The sequence below is a fragment of the Capra hircus genome, chromosome 18 (assembly GCF_001704415.2).
Source record: "Capra hircus breed San Clemente chromosome 18, ASM170441v1, whole genome shotgun sequence".
In the NCBI taxonomy this organism is placed as follows: Eukaryota; Metazoa; Chordata; class Mammalia; order Artiodactyla; family Bovidae; genus Capra; species Capra hircus.
This window is the reverse complement of record NC_030825.1, coordinates 56808364-56824885: the sequence shown is the minus strand read 5'-3', so window position 1 is coordinate 56824885 and position 16522 is coordinate 56808364. Positions and strand designations below refer to the sequence as shown.

General features: G+C 38.4%; 1 pseudogene; it reads right to left on the bottom strand.

Moving 5' to 3' along the window:
• LOC102190633 lies at window positions 5343–6002 on the bottom strand (annotated as a pseudogene).

Here is a 16522-nt window from a genome sequence, read left to right as displayed (position 1 = left end):
CGCCTGTCCGTGGGACGCGCATGCGCGCAGAAGAATGCGGCAAAGGCACCAAGAGGTAGAGCGAGGAGCGTCGCGAGATGAGGCCTGTGCGGCCTGAGGCCCCGGTCGCTAAGCTTCTCAGTTGAGCCTTGTACACCCTCATTTTCGCCTGACTGACCAGACTGAAGAGCCCAGGCCTCGAGGGTGAGGTGAAATTGGCGCCTATGGGATCCCTGAAACGCTCATAAATCTCGGGTGTGTGAGGTTGGACGTCATGCCCTGAGGTCATCGGACTCCGCCGAGGGATAACAGGCCACCGGCCGGAGCCTCCCAGACTGCGCGGGCTCTGTGGAGCTGAGGGGTCAAACGGCCTGAGAGAACCCTCCTTTTTTCTCCCCTAGAACCTGGGAAACTGGTGTCAGCCCCTTGGCTCACCGGATTCGACTTTGAGGCCGTCCCAAGGCGCGACCTTCGTGGGCCGCAGGCCAGCGGTCCCCGCCCAACCAGGGAAGCCGATGGGTTCAGGCTCCCAGGCTGCAGAGACCGGGTCCAACCTCTTCACCGGCCTGTTGGGGACGAAGTTATTGCTTTTTTCTTGAGGAAGCTGGACACCAGCTCCCTCCTTTCGTTTTGGGGTTTATAGTCACAGGGAAAGAGGCAAAGTGGCATTTCCAGGAGCTCCGAGAGCTTCCTGGAAGCAATGGTTGAGGAGAGTCTTTGCCGGGAAGGATGAGGTAGGGTGTCAGGCGTTGGGCCACCATCAGGGCCTCTCGGCTGCAAGGACACAAAGGGGCTTTCACGGGGTCGCAGGTGGCCCGTTTGCAGAATCTGTTCGCCGAAAATTAGTTCTCTCAGTAAGAGTCAAATTTACCAATTTACCAGAAAACATGTAGATTCTGCTAAATTGACCAGTTTACACTTTTTGAATGTTTCCAAGAAAGGTGGATTTATTTTTCATGAACACAGTTTTCCTTTTTTTAGTGGAACTCAGTGTCGGGGTAAGTGTTAACATGAATTAGGGGAATCAGAAGTACTTCCTGTTATTTGAGATATGGTTCATTTCAGTTGCAGGCAAACCATCTGGTAATAGTGAAGATTTGCGTTTCTTAAGTAAGCTGCCGGCTATCTGAGAAATGTCTCCAGCTTCCTCAACTTGGTTAATTTTTGAACAAATCGAATTAAGATTTCTGGTCGATGCATGAAGCAGGGCACTCAAAGCCGGTGCACTGGGACAACCCAGAGGGATGGGATGGGGAGGGAGGTGGGAGTGGGGTGGGGGGAGGCAGGGGACACATTTGTACAGCCACATGTACAGCCGTGGCTAATTCATGGCACTGTATGGCAAAACCCACCACAATACTGTAAAGGAATTAGCCTCCAATTAAAATAAATTTTAAAAAAGTAAGAAGTATTAAGACACATACTGTTACGAATGATTTAACATTTGATAACATAATATGCTACATGGGTTTTTCACTACCTTTGAAGAATAAAAGTCACTAAAAGAAAAACCCAAATGAAAGAATTCCCTATGGATACACTTTAGGATTTATCTTACTTGATTTGCATTGATAATTGGAGGTTCTTTGTTACTTTTTCCTTTTTGTGACAGCATTTCCTTCTGGTGTTTCTCCTTGTTCTCTGGCCATTTCTTCTTTTCTATTTTATTTCTAACATTCTAAATCATGAAATCTGCAGCCATCAAAGGGCTTAGCATGTATAAACAGGTTTAAATGAATAATTATAAAGCTTGTATCGGTGTAACTGCCCCCCAGATCAAGAAATAGAATGTTACCATGACTCTGGAAGATCTGTCATTATCATTTCATAGTCCCTTCTTACCTTTTAGAGATAACTTCAAGTCTGACTTTTGTGCTGATCATCTCCTTGATTTTCTTTATACTTTTGCCATGGTTTTGCTTCTGTTTTCAACTTAGAACTATGGATTCTCTGTCTAGAATATTTTATATTGTGCTGCTTCTGCTCAACACTGTGAAATTTATTTATACTGTTGCATGTAGCTATAGTTCCTTTATTTTCTTCACATATGGATAGTATTCTTTTGATTGAAAAGTCTATGATTTATGCACTTTGCTGTTGATGGGCACTTGTGTTTTTTCAGCTTTGTGACAATTATGAATAATGTTTCTGAAAACATTCTTGTGAGAAGTAGAAGAACATAGTTGGTTAAGAGCTGTTTCTGAAACCAAACTGTAATCCTGACTACCACTCATGGGTGGTGTACAATTGAAGAAGCTGTGTAACTTCTTTGTGTTTCAGTTTTTTCACTTTTGTCAAATGGGAGTAATAATAGTACCTACCTTACGCGGTTATGGTGAAGAGTAATGTAATTTAAAAATATAGAGCATTTAGAACAGTGCCCAACACAAAGCAAGCACAATATGTTATCATTAATTATTACTGTATTCTTTGGCTCAAGTGAAAGAATTTCTCTGGAGTATATATTGGGAGTTGTTGGGCCATAGTGTATGTGTGTATTCAATTTTACTACTGGTACTAGGTTGTTCTCCAAAGTAGTTATAGCCATTTACACTGACATTAATTAAGGATGAGACTTTCTGGTTGTTCTACATCTCACCAATACCTGGTATTATTAAACTTTTCCATTTTTTCCCCAATCTGGTTGGTGTGCAGTGGTGTTTCATTGTTATTTTAATTACCTTTCATTGACTGTTAATGACATAGAATTTATAATATTTATTGGAATAATTTAATGAATTATTTGATACATATTTAAATATTATAAAATGTTTTTGAAGTGCTTCTCAAGCCCCTTGCCCATTTTTCTATTGGGTTGTCTGTCCTTTTCTTCTTAATTTGTACATGTTCTTTGTATCTTTTGAATATTAGTCATTTGTTGTTATGTAGGTTGCGGATATATTCTCCCACTCTACGGTTTTTCTTTCTTTTCTCCTTCTGGAGCCTTTTGATGAAAAGCTGTTTTAAATTTTAATGTAGTGGAATGTATCAAATGGAAATTTAAAAAATAATTTCATTGTTTTATTTTTGGCTGCGCTGTGCCTGCCTTGTGGTGCGAAGGCTTCTCGCTGCGGTGGCTTCTCTTGTGGGGCGCGGACTCTAGGTGGGCAGGCTTCAGTAGCTGCAGCATGCCAGCTTCAGCAGTCGTGGTTCCCAGGCTCTAGAGCACAAGCTCGATAGTTGTGGTGCACGGGCTTAGTTGCTGCACAGCCTGTGGGTTCTTTCTTAACCAAGGATTGAACTCCCGTCCCCTACATTGGCAGGTGGAGTCTTATCCACTGTGCCACCAGGGATGTCCCCAAATTGAAATTTTATGGTCATTGTATCTTTTATGAGAAACACCAAGGTGTTGTGCTTTAAAGGGCACCGTTTGCATCATCAGTAATATTGTCCCCTGGAGTAATATAACAGTGAGCCTCCATTCTTTTCTAGAATTTCATAGTATTGTTTTTCACATTTATTTCTTTTTTCCATGTGAGATTGATTTTTGCACGTCCTTTGAGGTGCTTGCTAAGTTGCTTCAGTTGTATCCAACTCTGCGACCCCATGAACTGTCATTTGAGGTAGGGGCCAATTTTTTTTTTTTTCTGTCTGGACGCCCAGTTGGTCCAGCACCATTTATTGAGAAGTTCACCCCCTACTCACAGATCTGCTAAGGCATATCTCTCGTGTATCAGACTCCGTATAAAGATGGGTCTAATTTCAGGCTCTCTATTCTTTTCCACTAGTCTGTTTGTCCTTGTATCCTTGTATCCACACTGTCTTACTACAAATTTATAATAAAATTTAACACTTGTTAGAGCATGACTTCTCACTTTGTTTTTATTCAGAAGTATTTCAGCTATTTTTTGGCTGAAACTCAAAATTTTCAGATAAATTTTGGTATCAAGGTTGAGGTGGTCTTATAAGTTGGGGAGTGTTCCCCTTTCTGTTTTCTAGACAAGCATATCTTTCTTAAACATCAGTAAAATTTGCCATTACGGACAACCTGGTATTAGAAAGGTTTGTATATATGTGTGTGTAAGTGTGTACATGAACACATGTGTGTTTAAAAGATTTTCCAGTTATTTAATGGCTACAGGACTTTGGGGGTTCTTTATTTCTCCTGAGATAGTTCTTTGGTTAATTTTTAAAAGGTATTTGAGTATCTCATCTATTTTTAAAATTTATTGGTACAGTAATGTTAATATTTATTATTATTATTTAATATCTGCAGCATCTATAATAATGTCCCCTTCTTTTATTTCTGGTACTGGTTATTTGTGCTTTCTTTCCTTTTTTAATAATTTTTACTTATTTATTTTTCTTTTTGGCTCTGCTGGGTCTGTTGCTGTACAGGCTGTTCTCCAGTTGCAGTGCAAGGGCTTCTCATTGTGGTGGCTCCTGTTGCAGAGCACAGGCTCTAGGGGGTGTGGGTTCAGTAGTTGCGGTGCGTGGGCTTGTTTGCCTGGAGACATGTGGAATCTTCTAGGATCAGGCACCAAACTTGTGTTCTTTTCATTAGCAGGTGGATTCTTAACACCTGGACCATCAGGGAAGTTCTAATTGTACATCTTTTAAAATTTGACATATAGTTGATATATTACATAAGTTGCAAATGTACAACATAGTGATTCACAAGTTCTAAAGGTTATGCTCTTTATATAGTTATTAAAAAATATTGTCTATATTCCATGTGTTGAACAATATATCCTTGTAGTTTATTATGTACATAGTAATTTGTACCTCTTATACCCCTATTACTGTTTATATCTTTTAATTAAGCAGTAGTTCTTTATATTCCCTAAACACAAGTCTTTTGTCATCTATGTATCTCAGGATCATTTTCTTCTAGTCTCTGACTTTGCCTATTAATTTTCTTAAGTTTCTTGATGAGCAGAGTTTTTTAACTTTGTGAAATCTAAATGATTAATTCTAAATATTATTGCACTTTATATTCTACATTTGAAACTTTTGCCTACCCTTAAGTCATGAAGGTACTCTCTCATGTTTTCTTTTCTTTTTTTTTTTTCTGATACTTGAAACACAACTTTATTCTGATTCTAAAGGAAAAGGAATGGGAATGACAGTAACAAACAAGGTTCCACTTCTCATTATTGTCATGTGACTACAGCAGTCTTATATTTGAAACTCAAGGAGGAAACAACTGCGTTCCAAAACACCTAAATATGCAGGTCCAAAAAATGAAGGTTTTTTTTTTTTTTCCAAACTGCCACATTCACTCCAAAGCCCATCCATCTCCTTTAGCATCCAAAGATTAAGCACACGTTCTGCTTAGCTATTTAATAAAGTGGCAAACAAGCTGCACCGCTGACATCACAGGACAGTTGCCTATATAACTAGACTTCTGACGCGGGGCCCCGGCCTCACTTTCTCACAGGTCATCATCTTCATCCGGGAGAGCAGTTGTCTGAGCAACCTCTAAATCACGCTCGTACTGTGCTGCCGAGGCTGGGTCCATGACCACCTCTGGCAGGGCAAGAGCAGGCATGGCGACAAACCCCAAGTTAGGGTCTCCAGTCAGTTTTCTGGTAAGCCAGAGGAAGGGATTTTCCAAGTTGTAGTTACTTTTGGCAGAAATGTCATAGTACTGAAGATTCTTCTTTTGGTGGAAGACAATTGGCTTTGCCTTAACCTTTCTGTCCTTAATATCCACTTTGTTGCCACACAACACAATCAGGATGTTCTCACACACTCGTACCAGATCTCTATGCCAGTTAGGCATATTCTTGTAAGTAAACTCTTGATGTTACATCAAACCTTATAATGGCACACTAAGCTTGTATATCATAGCCATCTCTCAGTCCACCAAATTTCTCCTGACTGGTTGTATCCCATACTTTGAACTTATCGGTCCTCTGTTGGTATGGAACACAAAAGAGGATAGACCTCAACACCCAAGGTAGCTACATACTTCTCAAATTCACCAGTCAGATGACGTTTCCTGAATGTAGTTTTCCAGTACCACCATCACCAACCAATACAAGTTTGAACTGAATTTGGGGTTCTCCTTGGGCAGCCATCATGATGTTACTTCCAGAAGTGACTCTGTGCCTGTTGGAGGCTCTTAGGTTTTCTTTTAAATGCTTTTTAGTATTAGATTTTACATTTGGATTGATGATTCATATAAAATTAGTCTTTGTGTATAGCATGAAATAGGATTTGAGTTTCGTTCTTTTTTTTTCCTATTTGGATAATTCAGTTATTCCAGAAAGGACTTTTCTTTTCCAGTTGGATGTCTTTGTACTCTGTTTCAAAAATCAAAGTCCATATGCTTATGGGTTTATTTCCGAATTACATTGCTACTTTTTTTGCCACGTGGTGGGATGTGCAGGATCTTAGTCCTCCAATCAAGGGTCAAAGCAGCACACCTGCATTGGGAGCACGGAATCTTAAGCTTTGGACTGCCAGGGAGGTTCGCTACATTGCTACTTTTGTATGTTAAATCAACCATGCATTTCTGGGACAAACTCCATGTTATCATTAGTTATTATCCCTTTTGTATACTTCAGGATTTGCTTTGTAATTTTTGTTGAGGATTTTTGTCTTCATCGATGTTCATGAAGATATTGGTCTTAAATGGTCTCTTTTACTAATATCTTTATCGAGTTTAGTCATTAGGGTGATGGTAGCCTTATAAAATGGACTGGGAAGTGTTTCCTTTTCTTCTGTTTTCGAAAGTACTTAAACTTGGTGTTATTTTTTTTCTTCCAATATTCTATGAAATTCACTAATTGAAACCATCTGGGCCTGAAGTTTTCTTGGTGGGAGGGATTTTGATAAGGAATGCAATTTATTTAATAGTCATAGGACTATACAGATTTCCCATGTCATTGGATATCAATTTTGTTAAGTTGTATTTTTAAGGAGTTCCCCCATTTCATCTAAGTTGTTAAGTTTGTTGGCATGAAATATTTTCTTATTGTCCTTTTAATGTCTATAGGATATGTAGTAATAATCCTCTTTCATCCCCAATATTGGTGATGTACATATCTCTTTTTGTACAATCAATCTGTTGTGGGGTTTACCCATTTTGTTGATCATTTCAAAGAACCAGTTTTGGCTTTCTTGCTTTGCTCAGCTGTCTGTTTTCTGTTCCACCCTCTATTCATTTATTTCTGGCTGCACTGGGTCTTCAGGGTGGTGCTCGGGTTCTCTGTTGCTGCACTTGGGCTTTGTCCAGTGGTGGTGAGTAGGGGCTACTCTCTAGTCACGGTGCCCAGGCTTCTTACTGTGGTGGCTTCTCTTATGGTGGAGAATGGGCTCTATGGCACGTGGGCCCAGCAGCTGTGGGACATGGGCTTAGTTGCCCCGTGGCATGTGGGATTTGAGCTCCTGGACCAGGGATTGAGCCAGTGTCCACTGCCTTGGCAGGTGGATTCTTAACCACCGGACCACCAGGGCAATCCCTCAGACAATGATTTTAAACCTCTTTTCTGTTCTGATATCAGCGTGTAAAGTTATAAAATTCTCTCAAAGCATTGCTTTTGCTATATTCCTCAAATTTTGGCATTTTATAATTTTATTATCCTTCAGTTTCAAATTTTTTACAATATTTTTTGTGATTTATTCTTTGACCTCTGGATTGTTTAGTAATATATTCTTTTTAAAAATATTTTCTTTATTTGGCTGTGCCAAGTCTCAGTTGTGGCACACGGGATTTTTGATTTTTGTTGTGGCATTCGGGATCTTAAGTTGCAGAATGTGGAATCTACTTCCCTGACTGGGGATTGAATCCTGGACCCCCTGCATTGGGAGCACAAAGTCTTAGCCACCGGACCATCAAGGAAAGTTCCAGTTTTCTTCAATTTCCAAGTATTTGAAGTTTTCTTAAATGTGTTGTTATTGATTTTAAATTTACTAACATGTAGTCAGAGAATATACTCTGTGTGATTTTAATCCTCAAGAATTTATTGATATGTGTTTTATGGTCGATATGTGTTCTGCAGTTCTGAGGTTCTATAAATATCAATTAGGCCAAAGCTGCTGATAGCGTTTTTGGATCTTCATCTTTGCTGATATTTTCATCTTCTTTTTTCCTGCCAGTTACTGAAAGAGTGCTAACTTCTATTAATATTATGATTTTGGAATTTATTTTTTCTTTAATTTTTGTAAACCTTTGCTTCATGTATTTTGAGACGTTTATGTTTGAACACATTTGTAAATATTACCTTCATGATGAATTGACCTTTTATTATGAATAAATGTCCTTCTTTATATCTGATAATATTCTTTATCTCAAACATAATTTTGTTATACTAATAGGGCCACTGGGCTTCCCCGGTGGTTCAGTGGTAAAGAATCCGCCTGCCATTGTAGGTTCAATCCCTGGGTCGGGAAGATCCCCTGAAAAAGGAAATGGTAACCGACTCTAGTCTCCTTACCTGGGAGATTCCATGGACAGAGGAGACTGGCATGCTATAGTCTATGGGGTCACAAAGTCGAATATGACTGAGTGACTGAGCACATGCACACACACAATAGTGTGTTTGAGAATGGTGTGTGGAAAATAAAGACTTACCTACTCGAAAAAAGTTTTGCATGATATAACTTTTTCTAGTAATTGAATTTCATCTATCTGTATCTTTGAACTCAACAGCATATCTCTTCACAAGCATATAATTGGGTCTGGCTTTTTTATTCATCCTGACGAATTTTGCCTTTTAATTGGAATGCTTAAATTAAAAACCTTTAATGTAAATGATATGGTTGGATTTTAGTCTTCCATTTTATTATTTTTCTTTTTGTCCATTTTAGGCTTCCGTTTTTTCTATCTTCTTTTAGATAGTTTGAATAGTTTTTTAGTATTAATTTTAATTTATCTTTTGCTTTGGTAACTGTAACTCTTTGTAACATTTATTTAGCAGTTGTCTAGGGATTACAAGTCATATTCTTAATTTTTTATAGTCTATTTAGAGGGAATATTTTATCAATTCACATATAATGTAGATATCTTGCAATTGTATATGTCCAGTGTATGCCCCACTGCTTTCAATGTGTTTTTCACATTTTTTCTACTTTCAATCCACTATGCAGTATAAAGCCTACAACTTATAAACTTTTTGTTTGTTTTCTAATTAATTTTGATTGGAGTATAGTTGATTTATAATGTTGTGTTAGTTTCTGCTGTACAGCAAAGTGAATCAATTCAGTTCAGTTCAGTCGCTCAGTTGTGTCCGACTCTTTGTGACCCCATGAACCGAAGCACGCCAGGCCTCCCTGTCCATCACCAAGTCCCAGAGACCACCCAAACCCATGTCCATTGAGTCGGTGATACCATCCAACTATCTCATCCTCTGTCATCTCCTTCTCCTCCTGCCCTCAATCTTTCCCAGCATCAGGGTCTTTTCAAATGAGTCAGCTCTTTGCATCAAGTGGCCAAAGTATTGGAATTTCAGCTTCAACATCAGTCCCTTCAGTGAACACCCAGGACTGATCTCCTTTAGGATGGACTGGTTGGGTCTCCTTGCAGTCCAAGGGACTCTCAATTAGTTATACATAGATATATATATATATCCACTCTTTTTAGATTCTTTTCTCATATACATCATTACAGAGTATTAAGTAAAGTTCCTTGTGCTTGTTAATTATGTATTTTATATATAGTAGTATGTATACGTCAGTCCTAATCTCCCAATTTATCTGTCCCTCCCTTCCCCCATTGGTAACCATAAGTTTATTTTCTATATCTATGACATTATTTCTGTTTTGTAAATAAGTTCATTTGTACCATTTTTTAGATTCCAAATATAAGAGATATCTTATGATATTTGTCTTTGTCTGTCTGAGTTACTTCACTCAGTATGACGATCTCTAGGTCCATCCATGTTGCTGCAAATGGCATTATTTTGTTCTTTTTTATGATTGGTACAATTATAATTTTTGTTTTTTAAAATTATAATTTTGTTTTAAAAATTCACAAGTAAGTTTTGTTTTAAAAATTCATATGTATTTTAAAGAAGTAAGGGGAAAATATAGTTTTACTGTTTCCCACCTACAGTCTCCAACATTATTTGTTCTTGAAGATCTGAATTTCCCTCTGATATTGTTACCTTCATTCTCAGAACTAATTTCATCATCTTTTGTTTTGTGGGTCTGCTATGATGAATTCTCTGAGTCTTTCTTTATTTGAATATGTTTTTGTTTGGTCTCCTTTTAAAGAACAAACTTTAAAAAAATTTTTAAGTCTGTTTTAAAAATTAATTAATTATTTATTTTTGGCTGTGCTGGGTCTTTGTTGCTGCATGTGGTCTTTCTCTCTCGTTGTGGTGGTTTCTCCTGTTGCGGAGTAGTCTAGGATGCACAGGCTTCAGTAGTTGTGGCCCACAGGCTTAGCTGCCCTGCAGCATGTGGGATTTTCCTGGACCAGGGATTGACCCTGTGACCCCTTCATTGCCAGGTCCATTCTTAACCACTGGACCATCAGGAAAGTCTGCAGCTTCTTCTTCTTTTTTTTTTTAAGGATATTTTTATTGATTATAGAATTCTGATGGGCAGTCTTTTTTCCCCTTTTTTTGTGCTTTGAAGATATTGTTCCATTCCCTTTGGCCTCCATAACTTCTGATGACAAGTACATAGTATTTAGTATTGTTCCTTTGTATGTAATGTGTTCTTTTTCTCTGGCTGCTTTCAAGATTTTTCTCTTTATCTTTGATTTCCGGCAGATTTACGGTGCTCATATTAGACATTTTTCCTTTTGTGTTTATCCTATGTGGCACTCTTTAAGCTTCTTTAAATAAAAATCTATCTCACCAAATTTGGGAGGTTTTCTGCCATTATTTCTTCAAATATGTTTTTCTGACCTATTTTCATTCTTTTCTCTCCTTTAAGGCCACTACTTATCCATTGTTAGATCTTTTGATTGGCCACCCAGGTCCCTAAGATTATGACTTTCATGTTTTCCTCCCTCTTTTTCTTTCAGAAATTAGATGATTTATATGAGTGCATCTTGAAGTTTACTGACTGTTTTTTCTGTTATATCATTAGACCATGCAGTGAAATTTAATGCAGTTCTGCTTGACAATTTTATTTTATTTTTTTAAAATTTTACTGAAGTAAAGTTGATTTGCTATGTTTTTTGTTTCAGATGTTCAGCAAAGTGATCCTGTTGTACATGTATATATTTTTCATATACTTTTCCATTAGGTTTTATCATAGGATATTGTATATAGTCCCCTGTGCCATACAATAGGACATGGTTATTTATTCATCTTGTATATGGTTTTCATATACAGTTTGCATCTACTCATTGCAAACTCTCAGTCCTATCCTCCCCCACCCCATCTCCTCCTTGGCAGCCATATGTCTGTCCTCTATGTCTCTGAATCTGTTTCTGTTTCATAGCTAAGTTCATTTGTGTCTTACTTTATTGAGAGATTTCACATATAAATGGTATCATATGTTATTTGTCTTTCTTTTTCTGATTTACGCTTATCTGGGCTTCCCTGGTCACTCAGCTGGTAATCTCTGGGCTCAGCTGGTAAAGAATCCACCTGCAATGCGAGAGGACCTGGTTTGATTCCTGGGTTGGGAAAAATCCCCTGGAGAAGGGATAGACTACCCACTCTAGTATTCTTGGGCTTCCCTGGTGGCTCAGTGTGGAAGACCTGGGTTTGACCCCTGGGTTGGGAAGATCCCCTGGTGGAGGGCATGACAACACACTCTAATATTCTTGCCTGGAGAACCCCCATGGACCAAGGAGCCTGGTGGGCTGCAGTCCATGGTGTCGCAGAGTCAGACACAACTGAACGACTAAGCACACGTGATAATCTCTAGGTCCACCCATTAAATGACATTATTTCATTCTTTTTGATGGCTGAGTAGTATTTCATTGTGTATTTATACCACATTTTCTTTATGCTGTTATCTGTCGATGGACATTTAGATTGCTTCCATGTCTTGGCTATCATAAGTAGTGCTGCTATGAACATTAGAGTGCATGTATCTCTTTGAGTTATAGTTTTGTCTGGTCTGGATATATACCCAGGAGCAAGATTGCTGGATCATATGGCTACTTTATTTTTAGTTTTTTGAGAAGCCTCCATACTATTTTTCATAGTGACTTGCACCAATTTACATTCCTACCAATAGTGTAGGAGGGGTAGAGACCCTTTTTTCTACACCCTCTCCAGCATTTGTTATTTGTAGATTTTTAAAATGATAGCCATTCTGACTGGTGTGAGGTGGTACCTCATTATAGTTTTAGTTTGCATTTCTCTAATAATTAATGATGTTGAGCATCTTTTCATGGGCCTGTTGTTGCATTAATTGCTTTTTGAATGTTGTATTCATTCAGCCTTATATACGTGGGATACATGGGATAAGTCCTACTTGGTCAAGATGTATAATTCTTTTTATACATTGTTGGGTTGTATTTGCTAATATTTTGTTGAGGATTTTTGTAACTATGTTTATGAGAGATATTAATTAATAGTTTTCTTTTTCTGTAATATCTTTGTTTTGGTGTCTAGGTAATGCTGGTCTCATAGAATTATTCCCTCTGCTTCTATCCTTCAAGAGATTGTAGAAAATCAGTATAGTTTCTTCCCTAAGTTGTTGGTAGAATTCATTAGTGAACCCATCTGGTTCTTCTGCTTTCTGTTTTGGAAGGTTATTATATGTTCAACTTTTTTAATAGAGACAGACCTATTTAGATTGTTTCTTCTTGTATGAGTTTTGGAAGGCTGTGTCTTTCAAGGAATCAGTCTATCTCATCTAGTTCTAGTTTAATTTGATTGTGGACTGAAAGCAGACATTGTATGACTTCAAATAACAAATCTGAAATTTGTTAAGGTGTTTTATGGCTCAGAATGTGGTCTGTTGTGGCGAATGAACTTGAGGAAAATGTGTATTCTGCTGTTACTGGATGAAGTAATCTATAAATGCCAGTTATATCGTTTTGATTGGTGGTATTGTTGAGTTTAACTATATCTTTACTTATTTTCTGCCTGCTGATTTTCAGTCTTTGTTCTCTTTGCTTTTCAGATTTGGAGGCTTCTATTCGAGATATTCTCAAGCTCAGAGATTATTTTCTCAGCCATGTTTGGTCTACAAATAAAACCTATCAAAAATGTTTTTCATTTCTGTTACAGTATTTTTTTTAATCTGTCAGTCCTTTTTGGTTCTTTCATCAGATTTGCATCTTTCTGCTCAGATTGCCCATCTGTTCTTGCGTGCTGTCTACTTAATCTATTAGAGCCCTTAACATATTAATCATAATTATTTCAAATCCCTGGTCTGATGATTTCAACATCTCAACCATGTCTGGTTCTAGTCCTTGTTCTCTCTTCAAATTGTTTTTTTTACTTTTTGGTGTGCCTTTTAATTTTTCCCTTGATAGCGTGAGCTTGATGTAACGGTAAACTGCTGTAAATCAGCCTTTAGTAATGTGGTGAGCTGTAGGACGAGGGGAAATGTTCAGTAATCCTGTGACTAGATGTCAGTCTTTTAGTGCCTGTGTTTCTGGACTGTGAACTTTACAAATGTTTCTCAGGTTTTTGGTTTTCCCCTTCCCTTTTAGGTAGGACAGGGTGTCTAGAGTGGGCTGGAGTTGGATATTTCCTTACCCTAGGTCAATTTGACTCTGATATTAACAGATGAGTCTCTGGTTAACTAGTTTCTCTTGAGGGCAAGCATTATTAAGAACAGAGTGTTCTAGATTGGTTCAAAATGGTTCTTTTTCTTCATTTTAAAATTATGAAAATATGATAACACTAACATGGTTCTTTTTCCCCCTTCCCTTGCTGGAAACCCAAGGGGATTTTTTCCTCTGATATTGTTATTCAGTGAATTTTTGTATTTGCCTATCTGTCCCTCCAGTCTTAAGGGCAGTGATTTTCCCTCTGTCCTCACTTTCCTTAGGGATCCAACAAGAGTTGCTGGTTTTTCAGTCTGTTCAGATTTTTACTTATTAAGATGGAGTGGCAGGCCCTCCTTACAAGCTCCTTACATGAAAATCAGACACTACAAGTCCAAACCCAGATGTTTTTCAAGTTCCAGCATTAATTTCTTATTTTGTCATACTTTCAGGCTTACAATTGTAATTTTGGACTTAAAATTCTTTTGTTTTTTCTTGTCTTCTTGACTTCAACATTTTTAATGAATAGAGGTCAGTTGCTTTATAGAATGTCCGTCAGTTTGGGTTGGTGATATTTCTTCATAATTAGATTCTGGTTGTATATTTTTGGCAAGAATACCACTGAAGTGATGTTGTGTTCTTCTCAGTGCCTCATATCAGGAAGCAAATGGTATCAATTGACTTTCATTATGTGGTTAAGGTAGTGTTTAACACTGTAAAGATACTATTTTTCTATTTGATGGAGAGGAGAGTATCTTGTGGGGAGACATATTAATACTAAGCACTTATTTTTGTCCCTGTCAAACTTTCTTGTATGAGCAATGATGAACAATTCTTGCTCAAGTCAATTATTACTCATGGCAAATGATAATTTTCTAATTTCATCATTCCTATGCATTTATTAGTTTGTATTTTACTATAAGGAAGAGATTTTCCTTTTCCTTATTTATATCACTGTGGATTCATAGATTCTTATTTTATTCTGTGGGTTCTTATCTGTTATTATTTATCTTGATGCTCCAGTTGTCCAAGATTTGGCTGATGGGAGCTCTTTCAATTTGACTTCTGTGTCCAGTATCATCATTTTATTTTTAGTTTTTATTTAGTTACATATTTTTTCTTGATTATTAAAGTAACACTTTTAGACAATTTACTAGACTGATTTAAAATCAGAGGGAAGGCTAGAAAAATACCTATAATCCTCGTCTTCTATATATTAATGTATTTTCTTTTGGCCTTTTCTTTCTTTGCATTTTTTTAAATTCTTTTTTTTTTTCATTGCATTTTAAAATGTAGTAGAAATAGAACTAAAGATGGAAATTTACATGAGTTTTATTTTTTTAACCTATCATTGAAATGTAAGCATTTCCTGAGCTACTTAAGAACTCTCTGTAAGCAGTGTGTCACAGATGATTTATCCTTGTGACCCAGATATGCCTGTGCTGGCTTGGCACCTACTCGCTGCCTCTGCTTTTGGGTGGCGTACTCTTTCCTCCTCTGAAAGAAAACTCCAGTTCCCTCTCTTCCCCTCTTCCACATCCTGTTTTTTTTTCCTTTTCTTTTCCATCACGATCCTTGCCTATTCTCTTGTAGAGCATTTGAAGAGCCAACAACAGATCAGAGTGGTGGAAGCACAGAGAACAGAGAGGAAAGTGGCCCCAGATATGAGGTAAAGCACCATCCACTTGTTGGGGACAGAGCAGTGGGGTGGGGAGCACAGTTAGACTGTGACTAGATTATCAAGAGATAATCACATCAGGAGGTGAGAAATGCTATGAAAAAAAATAAAAGTAGGTTGGATGGAGAGAGTTGTGGGTAGGTAGCTACTAGATAGGCTGGCAGGGAAGGCGTCTCTGGTGAGGTGATATTTGAGCAGAAACCTGAGTGTTTTACAGGTGAAACAGTTCAGAGAAGTACAGCAGCTTTCCTAAGATTGGCTTACCAGGCAGATTTAGTATTAAAGTCCTTTCTTTGATTCAGAAGCCCACTATAAATAGTACTGTCCTCTGTATGGAGTGTACCGCAAAGTTTTCAGAAACTTTTTGAGTGGAATTCCTCACTATTAGCTTGGCTATTTGTCTTTATCCCTTGCACTGAAATGTTTCTAAGAAGTAAAACTTATGTGAAAGATTCTTTTGTGCTTTGAATTTCAGTGGTGGAAGAGACAGAAATGGGTCTTCCCAGTGGAGCTAGCGGTAAATAACCCACCTACCAATGCAGGAGACATAAGAGACACGGGTTTGATCCCTGAGTTGAGAAGATCCCCTGCAGGAGGGCATGGCAACCCACTCCAGTATTCTTGCCTGGAGAATCCCATGGACAGAGGAGCCTGGCAGGTTACAGTGCATAGGCTTGCACAGAATTGGATATGACTGAAGCCACTTAGCATGCACACATGCATGGTAGAATCTGGGATTTCCCAGGTGGTTCAGTGGCAGAGAATCCATCTGCCAGTGCAGGAGATGCAGGTTTGATCCCTGGGTTGGGAAGGTCTCCTGCAGGAGGGCATGGCAACCCACTCCAGTATCCTTGCCTGGAAAATCCCATGGACAGAGGAGCCTGGCTGGCTACAGTCCATGGGGTCGCACAGAGTCGGACACGACTGAAGTAACTTAGCATATACACAACAGGGACAGAAATGGAAGGTTTCCTTAGGAGGTATTGAGGATTGTTTTGTAACTCAGTCATCTTTTTACTCTAAAACCTAAAATCTAGTTTTTGGTGTCCTTCAGGTCTACTCACAAAATCAAATCCTCCCTTGTGAAAGTTGGAGCTGCTCCTGAAAGTCTCCCTGAAATGACAACAGAGGCCCAGGCTTCAGGAACGTCATTGGCCAAAGTCTCATCTGCTGAAAGCTCCCCCGGAGGTCACTCTTTGGAAGACAGGAGCACAGCCACCTGGTCTCTGACAGCCTGGGTCTCTGAGGTCCAGGCTTTTGAGGCCCGGGCTATGAGGGCTCAGGCCTGG